We start from the raw sequence: 9,167 nt of genomic DNA on the forward strand, positions 1-9,167 counted from the left end.
TTTTCTTTTAGTTAAATTTATTTATTTATTTAGAGACGAAGTCTCACTCTGTCACCCAGGCTGGAGTGTAGTGGTGCAATCTCAGCTCACTGCAAACTCCACCTCCCGGGCTCAAGTGATTTTCCTGCCTCAGCCCCCCAAGTAGCTGGGGATTACAGGTGCCCGCCACCATGCCCACCTAACTTTTGTATTTTCAGTAGAGATGGGGTTTCACCATGTTGGCCAAGCTGGTCTCGAACTCCTTACCTCAAATGATCAGCCCTCCTCAGCTTCCCAAAGTGCTGGGATTACAGGCGTGAGCCACCGCGCCCGGGCAGTTAAACTTAAACAGGTACAAGCGGCTAATGGCTACCACATCACACGCTGCAAATCTAGAGATTTCTCATTCAACTTAGGCTTTCTAACTTCTATTTAAAAATCTGAAACAAAAAATCAGAAGATCTGTCAATGCTGAGTCCACATTCCTGCAAGGCAACAATTGGTTGAGCTGAGAAGCTGCAGCCACCTTTAGACAGGGCATGCAACGCTCCACTTTGCCACAGCCCCCACCACTCCCTGTTCTCCCACAGTCTCTCAGCTCACTGATTTCTGTGCCCTGACAGGCCTCTGGAGGCATCTGAGTTTATGACCCTCCAAATGAAACCCTCCAAACTCAGGCTTACATGTCACCTCCACTATAGAGAACACTCCCAACATAACAAAGTCTGAGATTAATTTCTCCCTCCTCTAAACCCTGACAAGCACTTGTGTAACAATCCACTTAACATTTATTCTAAATTATCTAAGAAGTTAATCATCTTTAAAGTTCTATTTTTCCCAGACTCTGAGCTCTAGGATGGCTGGGACTCGGCGTTAGGTGTCTAAACTTCTCACAGTATCTTGCCTAGCACAGAACTTTGATCACAGAAGGCTCTCAGCATCCTTTTCATTCATGAGTGACAGAATTCCATTGTGCCACCTCTTTTCCTCTTTGAAAAGCTCCAACCACTGTTCTGCCACCATTCCCCCCACCTCCCAAGCATCACCTTCTACCTTCTTTCTCTGCATCCATGTTACCAAGGAGAGGGTCATCAAGTCTGAGTAACAGCAGGTGCTTGGGAGTTGAGAAGAGTGACTTGCAGCTTTCACCCTAGCTATGCAATTTCCTTTATTTTATCTTATGTTATCTTATCTTATTTTATTTTATTTTTGAGACAGGGTCTCACTCTGTCATCCAGGCTGGAGTGCAGTGGCCTGATCTTGGCTCATGGAACCTCCACCTCCCAGATTCAAGCGATTCTCCCATCTCAGCCACCTGAGTAGCTGGGCTTGCAGGCATGCACCACCACACCTGGCTAATTTTTGTATTTTTAATAGAGACAGGGTCTTGCCATGTTGGCCAGGCTGGCCTCGAACTCCTGCCTTCAAGCAATCCACCCTCCTCGGCCTCCCAAAGTGCTGGCATTACAGGCTCGAGCCACTGCACCCAGCCTGCAATTTCCTTCCTTATTTTCCCACTCCAATTTTTTTTTTTTTCCCTGAGTCGGAGTCTGTTTCTGTCACTCAGGCTGGAGCGCAATGGCATGGCCTTGACTCACTGCAACCTCCCCCTCCTGGGTTAACGTGATTCTCCTGCCTCAGCCTTCCGAGTAGCTGAGACTACAGGCGCACACCACCACACTCAGATAATTTTTGTAGTTTTAGTAGAGACAAGGGTTGCACTATGTTGGCCAGGCTGGTCTCAAATTCCTGACCTCATGATCCACCCACCTCAGCCTCCCAAAGTGCTGGTATTACAGGCGTGAGCCACTGCACCCAGCCTCCACTCCAAATATTATTGTAAACTATAGACCCTTTGGCCTACACAGTGTTTCCACAAATTGGATTAGTCACCATTTTTTTTCAAATGGGGAGATTTCACCTTCCTATATGGATTTCTGGTTTCTCTTGAAAATGATTAGATTTGACATTCCTTCACAGTTAACAACAAAGTAGACTTGAGGGACAAATGGCATTTCTAGAAAGGGCTTACGGTCTCCAGTTTTCCCAGCCCTCACTTATCTTCCTGCCTGGCCCTTATAATATTCATTATTGAATAATAACAGTGAACATTTATTGAGGCTTTATGACATGCCAGGTATTCATGTAATCACTTATATATCATCATATTTAATTCCCGCAATACTTCTTTGAGGCATGTACTGTATTATTAACCCTATTTCACCAATGAGGTAAATAGTCCAGAGAAGTTGAGTAACTTGCCCAAAACCAGAGTTAGGATTCAACCCTGGGTAGTCTAATTTTGAAAGCCTTACCCTTGGCTACTCCACTATGCTATTATTACACACTTGAGACTGGGACTCCTGCTTCACACTCCGTGCCTACATTCTTAAGTAGAACAATCAATAAAGACTTCCAGCTGGACAAGACGGTTCTCACCTGTAATCCCAGCACTTTCTGAGGCCTAGGTAGGAGGATTGCTTGAGTCCAAGAGTTCAAGACCAGCCCAGGCAACAAAGTGAGACCCTCCCCCTCCCATCACTACAAAAAAATCAAAAACTAGCCAGGTGTGGTGGTGCACACCTGTGGTCCCAGCTACTCGGGAGGCTGAAGCAGAAGGATTGCTTGATGTTGGGAGGTCGAGGCTCCAGTGAGCCATGATCATATCACAGCACTCCAGCCTGGGCAAAGAGCAAAACCCTGTCTCAAGAAAAGAAAGGAGAAAAGAAAAGAGCAAAGCAAAGCAAAGCAAAGCACAAAGACTCCGTCCTACAGTCATGTAACCAATATCTAATCTTAACCAGAAGGTAAAGTTGTTTTCTCTGGCCGGGCACGGTGGCTCATGCCTCTAATCCCAGCACTTTGGGAGGCCAAGGCGGGCAATTCAGTTCAAGACTAGCCTGGCCAACATGGTGAAACCCCGTCTCTATTAAAAATACAAAAAATTAGCTGGGCGTGGTGGTGCGCCTGTAATCCCAGTTACTTGGGAGGCTGAGGCAGGAGAATCCCTTAAATCCACGAGGAGGAGGTTGCAGTGAGCTGAGATCGTGCCACTGCACTCCAGTATGGGTGACATAGTGAGACTCCATCTCAAAAAAAGAAAAAGAAAAAAAAAAAGAAAAATCAGAAGGATACTCTCAAAGGAAAATCCATACACAGAGTTAACTGAAGTAGGAAACACACATCAAAGTTTCTCCCCAAAAGCTGATCCTAGCAGAATATGCAAACAAACCCTAAAACCTAGAAGAGCAATTTTCATGGTTAGGTGAATGGGGGGGACCCTTTGGGGTCCTCAAGAATCTTTTGGGGAGTCTGCCATATCAAAACTATTTTCATAATTACATTCAGACATTATCTGCCTTTTTCACTCTCAGTGAAGCTTTCCAGAGGCTACAAGATATGTGGTATCTCAAGAGACTGAATGAAGAGGTAGGGAGGAGAATTCAGATGACTGTGAAAATATAAATCAATGCCACTCGTCTAAATTTTTCTGAAACAGTTTTTTAATTTAAAAAGTCTTGCTGGGCGTGGTGGCTCAAGCCTGTAATCCCAGCACTTTGGGAGGCCGAGACGGGTGGATCACGAAGTCAGGAGATCAAGACCATCCTGGCTAACACGGTGAAACCCCGTCTCTACTAAAAAATACAAAAAACTAGCTGGGCGAGGTGGCGGGCGCCTGTAGTCCCAGCTACTCGGGAGGCTGAGGCAAGAGAATGGCATAAACCCGGGAGGTAGAGCTTGCAGTGAGCTGAGATACGGCCACTACACTCCAGTCTGGGCGACAGAGCGAGACTCCGTCTCAAAAAAGTCTTTTGGGCGAGGCGCAGTGGCTCACACCTGTAATCCCAGCACTTTGGGAGGCCAAGGCAGGTGGATCATGAGGTCAGGAGATTGAGACCATCCTGGCTAACAATGTGAAATCCTGCCTCTACTAAAGATACAAAAAATTAGCCAGGCATGGAGGCGGGCGCCTGTAGTCCCAGCTACTTGGGAGGCTGAGGCAGGAGAATGGCGTGAACCTGGGAGGCGGAGCTTGCAGTGAGCTGAGATCGCGCCACTGCACTCCAGCCTGGGTGATGGAAGTCCATTTTGGCTGGGGGTGGTGGTTCATGCCTGTAATCCCAGCACTTTGGGAGGCCAAGGCAGGCAGATCACTGGAGGCCAGGAGTTTGAGACCAGTCTTGCCAACATGGTGAAACCCCAACTCTACTAAAAATACACAAATTAGCCGGGCATGGTGGTGGGCACCTGTAATCCCAGGTACTCAGGAGGCTGAGGCATGAGAATCACTTGAACCTGGGAGGTAGAGTTTGCAGTGAGCTGAGATAATGCCACTTCACTCCAGTGTGGGCGATAGAGCAAGACTCAGTCTTTAAAAAAAAAAAAAGCTCATTTTGTTATTTTGTTTATATATAATGGGTTTATTATTGCCTTTCTAAAATCAATTAAATATTTTGAAAGTTTATTAGTTTAAACTTCTAACACAGCAAATGCAAGTAGATAAAGTTTACATAAACAAAAATTCTCTACAGCCTTCAATAATTTTTAAGTGCAAAGGGGTCTTAAGAGCAAAAGTTTTAAATTAGCCAGGCGTGGTAGCACGCATCTGTAGTCCCAGCTACTTGGGAGGCTAAGACAGGAGAACTGCTTGAACCCGAAAGGCAGAGGTTGTGGTGAGCCGAGATTGTACCACTGCACTCCAGCCTGGGCGACAGAGCGAGACTCCATCTCAAAAAAAAAGCAAATGTTTCAGAACTGCTGTTCCAATAAGAAAAAGTCCTGCATGTACACATATGCCCAAGCAGACGTGCATCTAACAGAAAGTAACCCGAAACTGAAAATTCCAAAGTGGTGGCTGGCAGGCATATAAGTTCCCTATGCTGCCTTTTTTTTTTTTTTTGAGATGGAGTCTCACTCTGTCACCCAGGTTGGAGTGCAGTGGCACGATCTCCGCTCCTTGCAAGCTCTGCCTCCCAGGTTCACGCAATTCTCATGCTTCAGTCTTCCCAGTAGCTGGGACTACAGGCACCTGCCACCACACCCAACTACTATTTTGTATTTTTAGTAGAGACAGGGTTTAACCATGTTGGCCAGGGCTGGTTTCAAACTCTTGACCTCAGGTGATCTGCCCGCCTCCACCTCCCAAAGTGCTGGGATTATAGGCATGAGCCACTGTGCCTGGCCTACACTGTCTTAATTCTTAAATTACCAAATGTGTTACTAGCATTTAAAAATCAGAAGGTTTCAGGCGGGCGCGGTGGCTCATGCCTGTAATCCTAGCACTTTGGGAGGCCGAGGTGGGTGGATCACAAGGTCGGGAGTTCAAGACCAGCCTGGCCAACATAGTGACACCCTGTCTCTACTAAAAATATAAAAAAAAAATTAGCTGGGCCTGGTGGCAGGTGCCTGTAATCCCAGCTACTAGGGAGGCTGAGGCAGAGAATTGCTTGAACCCAGGAGGTGGAGGTTGCAGTGAGCTGAGATCAACCACTGCAATCCAGCCTCGGGGACAGAGCAAGACTCCGTCTCAAAAAAAACAAAACAAACAAACAAAAATCAGAATAAACCAAAAACTAAGGATAGTTTTCTGGCCTTTTCTCAAAGAAATCAAAAGTTCTGGCAACACTGGCCTGGCATTTCCACTGACTGGCATCACTTGGATGGGACATACAATCTTTGGTTCACCACAATCCTTACTTCTTCCGTTTACCTGTGCCTTACGTGTAAGTATCGGAGTTGCTACCCTGAGCTAGGGAAGGAAAAACGTTTTTTGCAATAAATGTCAATAAAGAAACACACATCAATCTGTCTGCACTCCTCCTAACTGGTCAACATGCACAATGAACAGCCCTTTTCCCTATTTGACTTCTCCAAAGCAGTAACTTCTATGATCTCACCATTAGTACGGACTTTGGGATTGCTTAGAAACCCTCTTGAAAAAGAAAGACATCTATCCAACAAAGCAGATGTGCAAAGGAAGGAAACTCACCAGAAGGGCAAGTAAGTGAATCTCCAGGGAACAGGAGGACCCCCGTTTAGGCCCCACAGGGAGGGGGTTCAGGTGACAAGCAGACCATTGGATATGTCCTCCTGGAACGCTGAGTGGTAAATGCAGGACACTCTCAATTTCTTTTGCCCTGAAAGCAGGTGGTGGGAAGGAAGAAGCAGTCAGGACTTGGGTCGCAAAGAAACAAGAACACAGATGTGAAATTGGAGAAGAGTAACAATTTTTGGAAGAAGGCAGAAAGCAGTATCAACAGGGGAGATGTGAGTGGGGAGGAAAGGTTTTTTTGATAAGAGGAAATAATTGTTCCTTCTTTCCTTATTTCTCCCCCCTGGGAAGAGACCTAGAGAATTTTACTGGGAGAAGCTTAATTAGGGCAGAACTGGTGATAAAAGAAGGATATTTGCGGGACTGTTGGGGGTAGGGGAGGAGGACTGAAAATATAAACATTAGACGAGAGAGAAACTGGAAGGAATGAGTTGGTTTGTTCTAAGTGAAAAGGTATTCCAAAAAGGGGCACTCTAGGTGTGAAGAAAAAAAATTTGCTGGAAAGTGATCCTGAATGGATGAAAAAAAAAAAAAAAAACTGGATTAATTTATTTTCTTTTTTTGGCGCTAAAGGAAGTTTCTTAAAGGAGGGGGAGGGGCATGTCAAGGAAGGGAGGAGAGATTTGGAGTTTTGCTGGCAGATCCTAAAACGGGACAAATCTGGGTGCCCCAAAGTGGGACTATGGAGGAGGAAGGGGGGTTTTGAGCAGAAGGGGCCTGGAAGGGGCCAGCGAATGCAAGGCCAAGATGCAGAAGGTGCGGAGGTCGGGTAGGGCCCGCGGCGCGAGCTGGGGGGCTGCGAGGGGGCAGTTGAGGCCCGGGGGGACGGAGTGGGAAAGAAAAGGGGGTGCAGCGGGCCAGGGGCTCCTGAGGAGGGTCTTCTCCAAGGGGGAAGGGCCTGTGGGGTGCAGCGGGGCCCGGAGCTGTTGGGATGCAGAAGGTGCGTGCGTGACGCGGGATGAGGGGCGCCCGCCGCTCCTGCTGCGCCCCTCGAAAGGCAGACAGGGCCCCCTAAAAAAAGAAATAAAGAAACGAATGAGATTGTAAAAAGGGGGAGGGACTGAAAAAGGAGGAAAGAATAAGAATGGGGGATAGGGAGGAAAGGGAGGGGCAGGGGCAGCAGCAACCGGGTTTTACCCGCCCCCGGGGGCTCGCGCGCCGGGCCTCGCGCCTGGCGCCTCGCGGGGCTCCCAGCGGCCTCCCGCCTTCCCCGCGCCGCCCGGAGCGCACGCGCAGGCCGGCCCACCCCCGGATCTCCTCGCTCACACGCGGCGCGGGCGCGCGTACGTGACCGCGGGCCACCTCACGCCTCCCAGAGCGGCCTCGCGCCCGCCTCGCATCGCCCGGGCTCCCGGCGCGTGCCTCCTGGCCGCGCGCTCTCGGCTGCTCCTCCGAGGGGCGGGGCTTGCCGCGGGCGGGAAAGGAGGCGGTTGGTCGCCATTTTGGGAGGAGGGCGGTTGAGGGCGGAGAGTGAGAAGAGGGAACCGGGGAGGGGCGGCGGGGGGAGGGGCCAGTCCCCCAGGATCCGCACCCGGAGGCCGAGAGTCCCGGGAGCCTCTGCTCCAGCCATTGTTCCTGGTGGGCGGTGTTAGAACGCGGTGGTGGCAGCTGGGTGGCTGCCCCCAGTCCGGAGGGGCCTCTCTGAGCAGCGTCCTGGTGCTGGGGAGGACGTATAGTCTGTTTCCCGGGACCCTGTCGCGAGCGCGGGAGTCTCTGGGGGTCTCTTCTGCCTGGCGGGTGGGGGAGATGTGGGGCGAGCTGCTCCTCCCTTTTTTTTTTTAATTAATTTTTTTCAGAGACAGGGTCTCTCCCAGTCCCCCAGGCTGTGATCACGGCTTCCGCACCCTCACCTTCCTGGGCTCACGAGATCCTCCTGCCTCAGTCTCTTGAGTAGCAGGAACCACAGGCGGGCGCGGCCACACCCTGCCAATTTTTACATTTTTTAAAGATAGGTCTCGCCATGTTGCCCAGGCTGGTCTGGTTCCCTTGGGCTCAAGCGATCCTCCCACCTCAGTCTCCCAAAGCATTGGGATTATAGGTGAGAGCCCCTGCGCCCGGCCTGTTCCTCCCTTCTTTGGGGAAAGGCTGAACCATCTGGGGCGCCTGCTCTGGGCTGAGCTGTGTTGGGAAGGGCGGTGGGCCCTGGTGCCGACTGGCCAAGGAGCATGTTTTTTTTTTTTTTTTTTTTTTTTTTTTGAGAGAGGGTCTTATTCTGTCGCCCAGGCTGGAGTTCAGTGGTGCGATCTCGGCTCACTGCAATCTCCGCCTCCCAGGTTAAAGCGATTCTCATGCCTCAGCCTCCCGAGGAGCTGGGATTACAGGCACGCGCCCCCACGCCCGGCTAATTTTTTTTGTATTTTTAGTAGACACAGGGTTTCACCATGTTGGCCAGGCTGGTCTTGAATTCCTGACCTCAGGTGTTCAGGTGATCCGCCTGCTTCTGCCTCCCAAAGTGGTAGGATTACAGGCGTGAGCCGCCGTGCCCGGCCTGACCGAGTAGCTTGAACTGCCCTACAACTAAGGCAGATAATTCATTCCTTAGAAACGGAGTGCTGAAGATCTGTGGAGAATGAGAGCAGATTGGTGGTTACCTGGGGTGGAAAGGGGCATGGCGGATCTTATCTGGGTGATGGAAATATTCTAAAACTGGCCTATGGGCCAGGTATGGTGGCTCACGCCTGTAATCCCAGCTCTTTGGGAGGCCAAGGTAGGAGGATCCCTTGAGCCTAGGAGTTTGAGACCAACCTGGACAACCTAGTGAAACCCCGTCTCTTAAAAAAAAAAAAATAAAAATAACTGGAGATGGTGGCCTGCGTCTGTAGTGCCAGCTACTTGAGGGGGCTGAGGCAGGAGGATCGCTTGAGCCTGAGAGTCCAAGGCTGCAGTGAGCTGTATGATCTGGCCATTGCACCCCAGCCTGGGGGACAGAGTGAGACTCTGGTGGGGAAAAAAGAAAGGGTTATGGTGATGGTTGCACAACTCAGTAAATTTCTAAAAATCATTGAGTATACACTTAAGTGAGTGACTTTTACATAAATTATACCTCTAAGTTTGTTTTTTTTTTTTTTAATTGACTATTGGGGGAGGAAACAGAGGAAAGAAGAGGGCCTGGCATCTTGCTTTAGGATCCCTTCAT

At 49.5% G+C, this 9,167-nt stretch overlaps 1 protein-coding gene across 11 annotated transcripts in view; it reads right to left on the reverse strand.

Moving 5' to 3' along the window:
• LOC105478611 (zinc finger protein 541) overlaps window positions 1-7,676 on the reverse strand; it is a 53,783-nt gene extending 46,107 nt beyond the window's left edge. For 8 of the 11 annotated variants that reach the window (XM_071087297.1, XM_071087296.1, XM_071087294.1 and 5 more), the window contains exon 1: window positions 5,969-7,162. The gene's annotated coding sequence lies outside the window, so the exon portion shown is untranslated. The other 3 variants (XM_071087293.1, XM_071087292.1, XM_071087291.1) reach the window with 3 other exon arrangements.
• Window positions 7,677-9,167: the final 1,491 nt, after the last annotated feature.

The sequence above is a fragment of the Macaca nemestrina genome, chromosome 20 (assembly GCF_043159975.1).
Source record: "Macaca nemestrina isolate mMacNem1 chromosome 20, mMacNem.hap1, whole genome shotgun sequence".
In the NCBI taxonomy this organism is placed as follows: domain Eukaryota; kingdom Metazoa; phylum Chordata; class Mammalia; order Primates; family Cercopithecidae; genus Macaca; species Macaca nemestrina.